Genomic DNA, 15,338 nt, shown 5'->3' with positions numbered 1-15,338 from the left:
TGTCATACTCACGCAACACAAAAGATTTTTAAAACTTAAACTGAAAAACAATACCTACCAACATGCTTAACATAAATTTGCTCAGGAAAGCAAGCTTTAGAAATCAACATTAAGTTGATTTAAATTTTAAAAAGATTTACTTCAAAATTTGTTTGGTACAAGACACATTGAATAATTTAAAAATCTCATTGTATCGTTATCAATTTGAGTATTTTTCCTATAGGTGGTAAGGAAAAGGTTAACTTGATATCACTATACGCTCAGGTTACTGGTCCGTCAACTTTGAGAACAAGAACATAATTAATTACAGAAAATTATCCATTATTGACTGACTTTACTACGGAGTCTTTCACTTCTCGGTCAGCTCATTGTGATATCATAGATGCTTTCGTCAACTCTGATATTGGGTAAATGCGACTAACCTCAATGCTTATTATGTAGAAGGGAAACAAACTCAAAAAATCGCTTTTAGAGTGCAAACAGTTTGGATAACAAATTGTGAGACTTTAGTTGTTTGGCAATCTGCATTACCTCTTTTGAATGGGGGAAATGAATTAGATTCTAATTTTATAAATAGGACCTCAAAAGGAAATTTTAGTAACTGTTTAGTTCACTCCTATATTTAATACAGAACAGAGACAGTTGGTCACAACAAATGATAGATCTTTCACACCTGGGCCGAGTGGAAGGCTATGTACCTCGACCAAGGCTCTGTGTATTCCCTGACCTCGACTAAAAACAACCCCTGAGATCAGATATTTTTTGGTCATTGTCACTCATTCTCTTCGCTGGTCACGCTCAACATCACTTGATTTTGTTATAAGACAAGATAGACCTACTAGTCCAGGGTCGCCAATAAACAGGAAAACGATTAATAAAGCCAGTTGCTCTCAATTACACGTGACGATTTGAATTAACATTTTTGGCATTTTTCTTATTTTACAAATAATTGATAAAGTGACGTTGCTGAACTTGCATATCAAAACCGCAAGTTATTGAATTGTAGAGTAATATATTCTATTTATGACGTAAGTAATTGCTTCCATTCATCAGTCTAATGATTTGATACAAAGACAGCTTATGCAGACATATATATATATATATATATATATATATGTGTGTGTGTGTGTGTGTATATATATATATGTGTGTAAGTGTGTGTGAATTCAAGCATAGCGGTGTCATACCAAATCCATAACATTCAATATACTACATATCATGTTATATCATATTATATCACTTGGTTTGCGTCATAGACATTCTTGCCTTGCGTGCGACATTATCGGATAATATTATTTCAATATTTTGTTCTGTTTACCTGGTATAATTAATCTCCAAAAATGAATGAATGAGTCATAGGGTTGTCTTTAAATAGTGTAGGATATAAATATAAATCATTGATCCTCAAATTGTAAATAGAAATTTTCAAAATTACTACTACAACCACCATTAGTACTTCTTCCATTACTACCACCAACATCACGACTACTCTACTACTACTACTACTACTACTACTATACTACTACTACTACTACTACTACTACTACTACTACTACTACTACTACTACTGCTGCTGCTGCTGCTGCTGCTGCTACTACTACTACTACTACTACTACTACTACTACTACTGTTATGACTAAAACAACTACTGTTGCTGTTGATGCTGCTACAACTACTACGACTACTACTACTACTACTACTACTACTACTACTACTACTACTACTACTACTACTACTACTACTACTATACTACTAATACAACAACTACTACTATTACTACTACTACTACTACTACTACTACTACTACTACTACTACTACTACTACTACTACTACTACTACTACTACTACTACTACTACTACTACTACTACTACTACTACTACTACTACTACTATTACTACTATTGCTACTGCTACTATGACTGCTAACACTGCCATTACTACTATGCACTGTTATTATTATTATTATTATTATTATTATTATTATTATTATTATTATTATTATTATTATTATTATTATTATTATTATTATCAATATTATTATTATTTATTGTTATTATTATCATTATTATTATTATTATTATTATTATCATCATCATCATTATTATTATTAGCACCACTAGTGTTAATACAACAACTACTACTACACGAATAAATCGTGTCATAGCTATCTTCTTTATATCTTTGTAAGGTATATAAAAATAAAAATATCAAATTTCTAAAAAATGACTATATTATTATGTCAACGTCGTGTTTAAACCAACATTCTAAGGAATTTCCTAAATTTCAAGGCATGTTTCTATCATCTATACCCATGCGTTTTTAAATGCGAGATATAAAAGAATATAGTGATAAACAAACTTGAAAATATATACTCCCTTCTCCCCCCCCCCCCCCCCCACACACACACACACAAAAAAAAAAATAAAAAAAGAAACAAACAAATAAACAAACCCAGGATTATCATGATGTGATTGTGGCCAAATTATTGAGCTTCAATCACCTGTATTTTATTATACTGCTTGATATTTGCAAATATTGTTACCCCTTTTCTAATATTTCATTTATAGAATTAGATATAAGTGAATAGTTTTATAATGTAACATATTTTATGCTTGTTCTTATAGCCCTTTCGTGCTACATTGTGTGATGACGTTACCGGTTTTACACTTAATAAGACTTACCTTTCTATCAAACAAACGTCTGGTGCCATCAGAAATCGTTCATGATGTATAATTGACTAAGTTTCGGGTAAATAATCATGCTCAATAGAAGAAAAAAAAAATAACCCATCAACAGATAAATGCCTGAAATGGGCTCCAATTTTTGGACCATTCCAAGTTAGACTGCATGCATACAACGAATCTCCTAAAGCATTAGAATGAATTAAATGAAACTTACACGTCCCTTAGGGCAACAAAGACTTAATATAACTCATTATAAAACCTTTTGAATTTTGAATTTCTATCAAAGGGTGTTTGAAAGAGATCATTATGAAGTGGTACTCGATCTGTAGCAGGCATTGACGATCATGCCATTCAAATCCTCCTTATTACCTTGACCTTCTCAGGAAGTTGATGTCTGTTTAATTTATATCTCGTTAACCCGTTAACTGCCGTACTCTATTGGATTCAGTAGTCTGATGTCACGCCGCCCGGCAACGGCGGCCATCTTGGTTCTAAACAAAGAAAATCATTACTTTTATTCTTCATGCTGGCTAGAACTTTTCATATGTCTTGTGATCAGAATGTGTAAAAGTCAAAACATGGTCAAATTTTATTTATTTATTTCCTCTGGATACGCTTTTATGCTCGCTGGGGAAATATTTCATACGGGCGTCCGCCATTGTTCTGATAGTTTAGAGCCAGTGTTACTAAGTTACCATGCGTCATAAGGAAGGAAGTGACGTTACGACTGTTGAAGAGTATTACGACGCATTAAAAAATTTGGACAGAAAACTCGTTCTTCAAATACCGATCGATTTAAATGACTCTCATCTTGGCAAAAAACTCTCAAACCTGGGACGTAGCAGGGTTGCCAAATTTTTAAATACCTGCCTTTCCAGAGTACGGCAGTTAACTGGTGAACGTACTAAAACCCGTGACATAGCCTGTCCGCTGTTTATATCTGATTTTTTTTTACTATGAGACCTTGCAAAAGAAATAAATATGAAAAAAATCTAATTGATACTATTATTTTTGAAACAAAGATTGAACTTATAATTTTATAGATGCAAGTGACACCGCCATTTTTCATAATTTTACTAACTTGTCTTTTATTTTCAGAATACGCTCAATAATTAAATACCTAATCATTTATTCATGGTGCATATGCTTGCATTGATTCGACACGGTCAGGCAGGTGGTGGTTGTGATATCAAGTTGCCTTGCACAGCAATCAATATTCATGTCTATTCACATGAATACAGTTTTCCGGATATGTATTGAAACATATATCAATATTGCATTTGATTACACGGATTACAAGATTAGATGGGCCTCGTTTATATTGTTGTAATGGACAATATTTTACGTCTTTTTTTTTCTTTTTTTTTTTTTTGAGATTTCCATTGCAACAATGAGCCCATTGGAATAAGGAATTGGGTTATCAGACCTGCAAATAAGTGCACGTCGCCCCGAACGATATCGTTTTTAGGCGTGATCAATGAATGAATTGCGTTGGAAGTGAACGATAAGTCTAAGGTTACTCGTACATGTTACGCGTAAAGAAACAAGGGATATAATATTTGACTCATAACAGATGGAACGAAATTGACAATTGTTATTGTTTTTAGACAGACATGATTAGTTCTCACTAAAACCTATCAATCAGACTAGAAACGTTTAAGGTTACACATAGTTTTGTGTGTTGGTACGTTATATCCGTTATATAGCGGATGTTGTGAGTATTCTACCTAAACGCATAGTATCAATTCAACCCAAAAGGCACAACGAGATTTGAAAGTTTAAATGAGCAGACGTGAAGAAATTTAATTCAATTATAGTTATTTTTTTAAAAATATATTATTGCGACTTTTTGATCTTTTGAAATGACACTCGCATTCGGATCGAGTCTCGCTCTGAGCGGCGCATAGTTGAGTCCTTGGAAAAGGCTCTTTACTCAACTTCTCTTGCCGTACTCAGGTGTAAAATTAGTATCTGACTGTTTTCAGCGTTGTCTCTGTCGGAAAAAAATTGTATATCACCTAACAGGCGTCATGTCTCGTCTTTCATGTTAAGTAAAGTGCTTTGAGCACGTTTAGTGGATATTACGCTGTGTAAAAGCTCACATTTTTATGGTTTCAAAAAAAGTGTTGCTTTTGGTTAGGGATCCCCTGTAAAACACTTAGAGCACGTTTAGTGGTTATTGCGGCATATATACGCTCAATTAAAAAAAAAAAACCCAACCTATTCTCATTCTAAATCAAACTAAGAAACTTACCACAGGTCTCAATTTAGCACTAAAAGCACCCACATAATACCGTTTTCAACCAATAGGTCATATATATTATATGGGTGTGGTTGAGTCCTCGGAAAAGACTCTTTACTCACATTCTCCCTTCGCACTCAGGTGTAAAATGAATGCTTGGCCGTTAACAGCTGTGTCTCAGTAGGGGAAAAATATAGATATCGTCTAACTCGCATTACGTCTGGTGCTCCATGTTTAGGCACAGAGAGACCCGAAGACGATTGAAAGAATCGAGCCAAAGCAAAAACCTTTTGATGCAATTTTTACTTTACAATAGGCTGCATGCTTCACATTTGTTATTTACATGGAAAGCACCTTAAACTATTGTTAATTCTTGCACCAGATAGTAGAGATAATTCTGTCAAAGTCTCTCTTCTACTCTTTAGGACGCGATTAGGACGCTTTTTAACCACTGTTGTTGGTCACAGCACACGACACGTAGTAACAAAACTGACATTACAATTGAATAGCATTAATTTGATACAAAATTTAATGAAGTGTAATACAAATATCAGGTCGGAATTGTTGGTTGACTGAGGTCCGTGAAAATATGAGATCACAAAAACAATGCACAGAATGATGAGCAAACGCGATTGGTACGTCCGTATTCTCGATGGAAATTGCAATGTGAAATCATTGATGAAGTATACTTACTTACTTATCCGAACCAGCGACCACCTGAGCTCTAGCCCTTCGGTCTGTCGATGACGGATAAAATGACGCATTTATTCTGGTAGAAATAGTCATTTGTCTGTACTATCAGACGTTGCAAGAAATCTTCTGATTTTGGATGTTGACCAACCAGACTCAATTGATTCTTCTTGCTGACCAATAGCTCTACTCATGCTTATGGCATTTTCTTTCTGCTGTTGGTAATCTAGACATGTTGAATTGCCTTTTTTTCTTTAACAAATTGCAAATGGCAACCCTTTCCTAAATTAGGATATATATGTGTAACATTCATTTTTGAGTAGTGTTCATTTTTTATGGCTTAAATTTATTTTCCTCAATCGGATTGTTCACGGTTATATATTAATCGTTTCCTCTTGATATTCTCGTTTCAACAATATGATATAATATAGAGAAAGAATATGGTTTAACAGAACAGGATGAATTAAATACATTCAAAACCGCTGAATTAATTGTGTGCACAAATCCATGTCGCCTGAAGTGGACTACGTTGAATTTTGTAGATTCCATTCTCTCGCCTCCTTAATACGAGTTGGATCAGACCATTTTGCAGTTTGGAAACATCTGATAAGGGAAGATTACATTTTGTCAAAATAGTTCTTCTTGTCCAAACTTGACTCCATTGACACGACTTACTTAATTTATTCATTAACTCCTTAAGAAGCATACCCCCCCCCCCCCCCTCCATCCCCTTATCTTTCAATTTCTTCGTCTACTGATCTGAGCTTCTCTAGCAATGAACACCTGCCTAATAGTTTGAACGTCCAACCTTCGGGATCCTCGGGGTATAGGGATCGGTGCCACAGGTGATGGTCAAAACGTTTTCTGGCAAGATCTTTTCGATAATATTTTCCACTATCTGTCAACACAAGTTTGTCAAACTTAAAGAGTAATTTTACAATAAAAATATCACTTTTTTAATTTAGCCAGAAATTTTATACAACAAATATTGAAGAACTAATACGATCTCAAACCTGTTAATAATACTTAAACCTAAAACTTCTTTAAGAGATTCTTGAAGATTGTCTTCATTCGATAGTTTGAAGTAGAATATTACTGAACAAAATGAAAAAAAAAATTGTTATTTCTGTTTGTCTCAGAATTTCCCTTTTTATTTCTGTTTTAAGAATAAGAATCCACATACTCCGAAAAATCCTGATCAAAATAATGAAGGAAGTGTAGGTGGGCAGATTAAATGTTATTGAGTCCCCCCCCCCCCCCCCCCGCCCTCTACACCGCAAAGCCGAGTTAATTACGTTTTCCTGAATCCTAAAGATTATTTTGACTTTGTATCGGCCAAATAAAACTATAAAACTATTGAGATGATATTTGCAGTTTTTTCTCGGTTATTTAAGCAATCATTACTGAAAAGTCTTCACTAAGATAAATCTAAATGAATATCAACACATTGGACAAATCGATACATTTTGATATAAATTAAAAGCCGTTTTATTTTCTATAAAATGTTCCACTCATTACCTTTATTCATGTTGTTATACATTCCAAAACATTATCTACTTTGGTTTTCAATCAGTACACGATTTTCACATTTTCATAAATCTTACAGCGGGTCAAAGTTCAAAGACTACAAATAATCTGAGAGAAAAAATACCGACTTGATGTTTTTGTATTTTCCTAGTTTGAGTAGGCTACCACGGCAAAGAAAAAATCAAAATAATTACAGAGATGTTTAACAAAGACTTTTTACGTAGTAATGTTGTTGAAAAGCGAAAGTCTCACCATAAACTTAAACGATTACGATATCTGTTTCAAAGAAGAACAGTGCGTGGCATTCAATATGTGGATTTATTGTAAAGTATAAGGCAATAAAATAATATGTATTTTATTAAGGATTTCTATTACATAGGTAAAAACCCATAATAGTTACCCGTAGACAATTGACCTACTAGTGAATAGAACTGGAGCCAATTTGATGTTCAATCTAATGTGAAATCTGCTCCAATTTCCTGATCTGTTGACATTAAATAAAGTTTTTATTCGGCGGGGAGAATGTAAGAGAGAGAGAGAGAGAGAGAGAGAGAGAGAGAGAGAGAGAGAGAGAGAGAGAGAGAGAGAGAGAGATCTTAAAATGTTGAATAAAACATACGATTTAGAAGTTAAAAGTTCTAATTCAGAAAGCGTCACCAACAAAATGTAAGATAAAGAAATTAAAAATAGAAACACAATCAAATAAATAAAGTTTTGATTAATTTAAATAGGTTAGATAACACATTTATAGGTTGTAAATTACTGCCCTTATTGCGAGTTTAAATGGTAAAATGTAAGGGACGATTACAAATAACTGTTATGGTAGTAGAACTTTTGAGATATTGATAAGGACTTCCATAGACGATAATGAAGGTGTTGATAGAGAAGGTGACAGTACGCTTATCACTGAGTTAAATGGTGATAATATTTTTTTCAGCTGATTAAATGATAAAAAAGTATGTCCAACGCCTTTTTCGTGACATTTTTGATAATTTTAAAGGTAGCAACTCCCTTTTAGATTACATTTGCGATAGAACTTTGTATACTCTGTCATGGGATCCACCAACAACTACCATGGTAGGAGTTTTGTTATAAAATATTAAAACCCAACATTAATAAAACAATCTGGCAGCTTTCACCTCGACAAAAAAAAAGAAAAGAAATAAAATAAAATAAAAGATCGAGCGATCGGAATAATACATACTGACGTAGGTACTCTAAACACACACACACACACACACGCACACACACACACACACACACGCACACACACACACACACACACACATTTTAAACGTTTTGGGCAGAAACTTATATTTCAAATATGGGTCGATTAAAATGACCCTCATCATATCAAATTCAAACCTGGGACTTTTTAACCCTTCACATAACAAACACTCTCAGCCCTGGAACTTTATTAAAAGCTTTGAGAGATTTCGACATGGCGAGGGCCTTGTTAATAGATCGATATAATTTGAAGGACGAGTTTTCTGACAGAAGTGTTAAAAAGGCATTTTAAAAAAGTATGGCTTCATAGTGGTGATGATTATTCCAATGAAAGCAGTCTGAATATACATACATTTTATTTCTACCTACAAATATGAATCTTTTGTGAACAATTAGTCTTTGTTAGTAAATGTATGATCGATGGAGGTGATGAGGTACAAAAATAACCCTACATCAAAGCGTGTCACTCAAGTATTAATAATGTAAGTATCGAGTCAATTCATTCAAGAAATTATCGTATACAATGGCACTGCACTTAAAACCAGATACCACTACTACGATTCCATGGTCCAATGACTGTCCCGTTCACGTACCGAAACCATTCAAAATCAGCTTCAAGACTTTGGCAATGAAAAGCTAATCAAGATTTTATAGATACCTAAGACGGCAAAGAGAATTGTTATATCATATTGACACGTGTGAAGAGAGAGAGAGAGAGAGAGAGAGAGAGAGAGAGAGAGAGAGAGAGAGAGAGAGAGAGAATCCTATAAAAGTATCCTAGAATACAAGTTTACTATTAAAAATCTAATCAGTTCCAAACAATTGTTTAAATAAGAAAAACCACCCAGCCAAAAGAAAAAAAAACCCCGCGATTCTATTTACAATATCACAGTCTCCAACAAATCGAAAAAGAATTGCATTCATGTCGTCATGGACAACCCGTCTCAAAACAGTATTGACAAAATTGTGCTGAATATGAATTTAAATTCAAAATCTCTATAATCACAACATTTTAGCTCTTTGCAGCTCGTGAAACTGTATTCATTCTGCAGACAGAACTCTGGGGAAAAAAAAAAACAAACAAAAAAAACGCATAATTAATAGTTTCGCCAGAAACTCGTCCTTCAAATATCGACCGATTTTATCTCTATCGAGTTCACCAGCATTGAAAATCGAACAAATGTATTTGATTTTCTATTCATATGAATTCGAGAGAAGTATCTATTTGTCTCGGCAAAAACCTTCAAACCTGAGACTTGGCATCGATCAATATTTGAAGGACGCGATTTCTAGCCAAATTAAATATTTAAAAACTAACCTTTCCAGAGTACGGCAATGAACTGGTTGATATGTCAAATTAATCTCACCCAAATTTCGTAATTTAGGCTTGCTTAAAATTCAGTTTTCTGCTTCTTGGAGATGCCGCCGCAATTCAGTTTTGAGGCCGAGGGTCACGATAAATATTTTTTTATTGTTTTCTGGAAACTATGTGGGTCACTTTCAGCACATTTTTCAATGTGACCAATGCCCTCGAGCACATTGAAAGTTAATATAGATCATCCCCATTAGGACTTCAATTCCCTTGCTTTTGTTACGAACGCTATTGAGTGAATGCATTTGTTACCTAATTCAGTCCCTTGATTAGTGACAAAAATAATAACAAAGACCGAAACACACGGGTCTTGTGTCATTTGTGAGTTTCGTTCATTCTCTAGAAACATTCAAGCCTTGAGAAACATTGACGTCAAATAGGGAAGAAAAGTCGAGACGTCACACCTACTTTTCCGGTTCCAAAATCCTTGGAAGTGCAACCTAACCAGTCCTTCGGAGGACTAATAATCAATAGGTTACAAATTGCATCGTAAGGTGGCATGACTATTATAGTAGCAAGATATATAAACATATTGTAAGAATTACGGGACGTAAAAGAGCGAGGATGGATGATCTTTTTTGACGACCGGCAAATATTTTGACTAGAAAATAAGATGCCATCACTCTGAAACCAGAAGATCAATTACCTAAGATATGTATCCAGTCAATCGAAAGAGTGGTTTTACATTTCCAATGAGATTGGAACCAGTTGTCTTTTTTCCATCACACTTATGTTCTCTATTGTGTTCACCGCGTTTGATACAACTGGGGGACAGAATTGGTGACAAACACATTTCCCCTATATCTGTTTACTTGTTACGATATGGCATACAGGGAATCAGAGTCGAAATGTTTATCCTGTGAAAATTGAAGTTCCTGCGATTTACCAAGTAACTTTTAATCACTTCTGACACTACAAAAAGAACGTTTAAAAAAAAGTTAATGAAAAAAAAGTTTTTAATTATTAAGATATTATAAACATGTCTAACCCGATTAGCTATCGGGAACAGTATCTAAGGGAATTATTGAAAGCTTTTAAATGTTGATTCAATATAAGCATCATAAACATAATATTGTACCAAAGCGGCTGTTTCAATTGAGTGGCTATCAAACACTAACGTAACCCGTCAATACTCGGAATTTAATTTAATATATTTGGGAATCCCCAGTATTGAATAACGCAACAGGTTGCAATATCGGATTTATCAAAGGCTGGAGACCGATGCGGAAAGAATCAAAATGTTTTACCGTGAAAATTAATTACCATTAACGAATGGATCCATTTTATATGTTGTTCAAAAGCGTTAAAGCGAAACAAATCCACAGATGCGAGTTGTTTATGGAAATGTTAGAAGCGCATCGGTTAGAAAGTATTTTTACGAGTACAGTGTCATCTCATTGGTGTCAAACTCCATTGATAAACAACAGATGCTTCAATTTTATATCTACTCCAGAATCGTTAGCGCCATCATCTTCGTTATCCTCATCCGTTCCTATTTTCAAACTATCATAAAAATGTTTTTCTTTACCGTCCCGTTGATGTTACATTAAAAGATTATTCAAATTAATATGATATATCGTTTTTTAAAAAGATATGAATCGCTATTTTTACTTATCTATACACCATTCATGAATTTGTTTTTATTTCAATACGATTTTTTTTGGCGTTAAACTTTATGAGGTTGTTTATATGTTATTTGCAATATTAACAAATCGATAGTCTTTTCAGCTCGGTTAAAAAACAAAAACAAACTAAGATATTTGGGTTCGTCATATGTTATTATGGGCCTTTCATATCTTAGACTACATTCCTTAATTCCTACTATTGGGAAAAAAGATGATTTACAAGAATTCTGGGCAATTGTTTTTCTAATCATAATTACCTGTTGACAGTGGGGGGGGGGGGGGGGGGGGGAGTGCAGATTTGTATATTTGTATGCATCATACAATATAAAGTTATTTGTATTTTCAATGCCCAAAATGGTATGGATTCAAATGAAAAGTACAATTGAGTTATCTGTGTATTAACACCATATATTATTATATATAAATTATAATATTATATATATATATATATATATATACATATATATATATATATATATATATATATATATATATATATATGTGTGTGTGTGTGTGTGTGTGTTTGTGTATGTTTATATATCTATTTTAATATGCATACATACGTATATATATATATATATATATATATATATATATATGTGACTTAAGGCCTTTGGCTTCCTAATCATCCGATCGGGACGCCTCGGCTGCCTCTCTAATCATCTGTGTTATTTCCTTCCACTGTTCACGATCTTTTGCTGTGGATGCTAAGTTCAAAAGGTCTTCCTTTGATTTTATTTCTTTGTTATTTTGAGGGCGTTTATGTCTCTATTGAGGACAGTATGAATTGACGTGGGTGGTCTACCTTGATATTTCTTGTGTCCAGATGGGGTGAAAAAAGTATTCATGGCTTTATAAGCTGGTATATTTTCATCTCTTCTGAGTATATGTCCAAACAGCCGCCATCTTGCCTCCAGGATTTGAATGGATAAGGGTCTTTCATTGCATTTTTTATACAGTGTTTTATTGCTTATTTTTGTGGGGTATCGTATATTCAGGACTCTTTTCAGTTGTTTTCTATGGAATCTGTCTAATCTTTGTTCCTCGGTTCCAGTCAGTGCTCATGTTCCGTAGTTGTAAATAAGCACGCATTTTACAATTGTTGTGCATAATTTGATTTTAGTGTTTATTTTAATTTTATCTTTTATAATCCATATATGTAATAATTTATTTAGTGCAGCCGTTGATAAACTTTTTCTTCTTTCCACATCTTCCTTGTCTCCTATTAATGATCCTACTTTTCTCAATGCTCTCCATCCATATTTCTTCCTTGACAGTAATGTTACATCTGTTTTGTCAGTATTAAGGTACAGTTGGTGATTTTGTAAGGCTCTTTGGATGTCATTTACACTGACTTGTTTCAGGCCAAAAAAGTCAATGTCGTCTGCATATGCAATTTCCATGGGGAGTTCGTTTGGGCCGAAGTTACAGATTTACGCACATCTTTTAAAGCATTTTCTACTCCTTGTGGTGTACCGATGTTGCCACGGAATGATTTATTCTCTGGGGCACCGATTATTTTGGTCGTTATCCAGGTTTCACTTATAAGGAATCGGATTCATCTTCCATAACTATTCCTTTCACAATATTTAACAAGGATTGGCGTTTGATAGTATCAAAGGCGGCAAACTTATCTATTCCAGTTATAACTATTTCTACTTTTTCTGACAGGGTCTTGGCAGCAAGCCATTTGTGGGTCCAAACTACATCTGCAGTACTTCTCTCCGTCCTGAATCCGCTTTGACTATGTGACAAATAATTTTCAACAATCGGTCTAATTCTATTCAGTGTGATCAGGGAGAGCGATTTTCTAATTGTATTAAGCAGAGTAATTGGTCTCAAATTCTTTGGGGGCCTTTTGGTTTTCCTGGCTTTTGTATTGATATCAGCTCCCCTTTATTAATATCCAGGTTCTGGTGATGTTCAAACGTCTGATTGAAAATGTCCGGTATGTGTTTATCTAATAAGGGTGGTCCATATTTTCGAAGTTCAGCGCATACTCTATCTTCTCCCGGTGCTCTATTGTTATTTAGACTTTTAAAAGCATTTCTCACTTCTCTTGGTGTAATAGGTTTAAATAATGGTTGGGGATCTCCCTCAAATGAGCTGACGTGTGGCGTTTTGTTGTCTTGAAATTTTGTTTTATAGTATTCAAAAAGAACATTCGAAATATCATTGGGGTTAATAATTAATTTTCCCGAGTCGTCCTCAATCTTTGGGTTTTCAAATGGTCTTTGGTTTATTAGTCTCACAGCTTTATACATTGCTTGATCGTTGTTGCATTTACTGATAGTATCAACTTTTTTGTCCAACTCTTCATTTCTAAGATCAATTACTCTATGTCTGATGCGGTGTAATATTTTGTTTCGTTCATATTTGAGTTTCTGTCTTTCTCCTTCCTTTTTTGAATTTTGTATTTTTATTCGCAAATCTTTTTGTTGGTTAGATAATTGAGCTATGATGGTGTCATACGTACGGCCTTGACGTTTGGTTGTAGTTGTCCCGGCGCTTTGAATTGCAGTATTTATTATTGCACTTCGTACACGTGACCATGCTTCGTTTGGTGTGTTGTGTGTGTTCGTTAAATTATCTATTTCGGTATTAAGTTGTTGCTGGTATTGTTTACGATATCGTGAGTTGTTGACATTATTTGTAATATTTATTTTTGGTTCATGAATTGTTGTGCTATGTTTTCTTGATTGTTTGTGTCATTCGATAAAAAAGTTTGTTTTAACTTACCTATGATCTCTGTTGTTATCAATGTGCCAGCGTATGATACCGCATTTGTTATGAATTTTTTGTGTGCCTTTGTCTGCACAGTATAAAGTCAATTTGGTTGTTAATGTTGATAACTGCTCCTATTTCTTTATTATATATATATATATATATATATATATATATATATATATATATGTATGTGTGTGTGTGTGTGTGTGTGTGTGTGTGTGTGTTTGTGTGGGTGGGTTGGTGGGTGGGTGTGGGTTTGTGTATAGGTTTGAAACATTTTGAAACGCTAAAGGTCATTTTAATCGATCAGTCTTTTTTGTGCCAAAATTTTAGAAACCTGTCTTTTTTTTTCTTCTTTTTATTTTATTTTTGGAAGTATGGCAGAGCGTGCACGGCTGGAATATAGATATGTACTTGATGAGTTGATTTAATATAAGATGCTAAGTCTTTGGATCATCCAGGCTAATCCACCAGCACATCAAACACAAGGGAGCTGTCATCGAGGAAACAGGTGGCTAGGATGAATACCTGTGATGCCCTATGGACAGACAGACAAGACAAGTGAAACGTGTGTGTATGCACTATGGGTATATGTTTGAGTGGAAGGGGAGGGGGGTGGACGAGAGCGAGAGAGAGAGAGAGAGAGAGAGAGAGAGAGAGAGAGAGAGAGAGAGAGAGAGAGAGAGAGAGAGAGAGAGAGAGAGAGAGAGAGAGAGAGAGAGAGAGAGAGAGAGAGAATAGTCGCTTTGAAATGACGAATGTTCTTGAGATAAAAAAAAAGGTAAATTAAACGATTGTGAGACGAAGAAATCAGATATATGAAGGTAAGAACAGAGATGGATCAGATAGATAGATAGATAGATAGATAGATAGAGAGAGAGAGAGAGAGAGAGAGAGAGAGAGAGAGAGAGAGAGAGAGCACGCACTATTGTGTTATCCCTGGATGTCTGCTCTCAATACTGTGCATCTTGGTGGCAGCAGCCGCTGACCGAGTTGTTTGAAGGGCCCGTGACAAACTGGTGTTTTGGTATGGCGTTATCGATACGATTAATGAATGAGAGAATCTGATCATCATGGTGTATGTAGTAAAATAACTAACAAGGAATGATGATTGTTGCAATGCAAATAGGGATGATGATGATGATGATGATGATGATGATGATGATGATGTTTACGTTTTCCAAATCCTGATAATCCCAATAAACAAAGAGCATCACGATAATAGGTAACTCCGATTTCTTTA

This window comes from Berghia stephanieae, chromosome 1, assembly GCF_034508935.2.
Source record: "Berghia stephanieae isolate SIO BIC M18660-M18661 chromosome 1, UCSD_Bste_1.3, whole genome shotgun sequence".
Classification (NCBI taxonomy): domain Eukaryota; kingdom Metazoa; phylum Mollusca; class Gastropoda; order Nudibranchia; family Aeolidiidae; genus Berghia; species Berghia stephanieae.
This window is presented reverse-complemented; position numbering follows the sequence as displayed.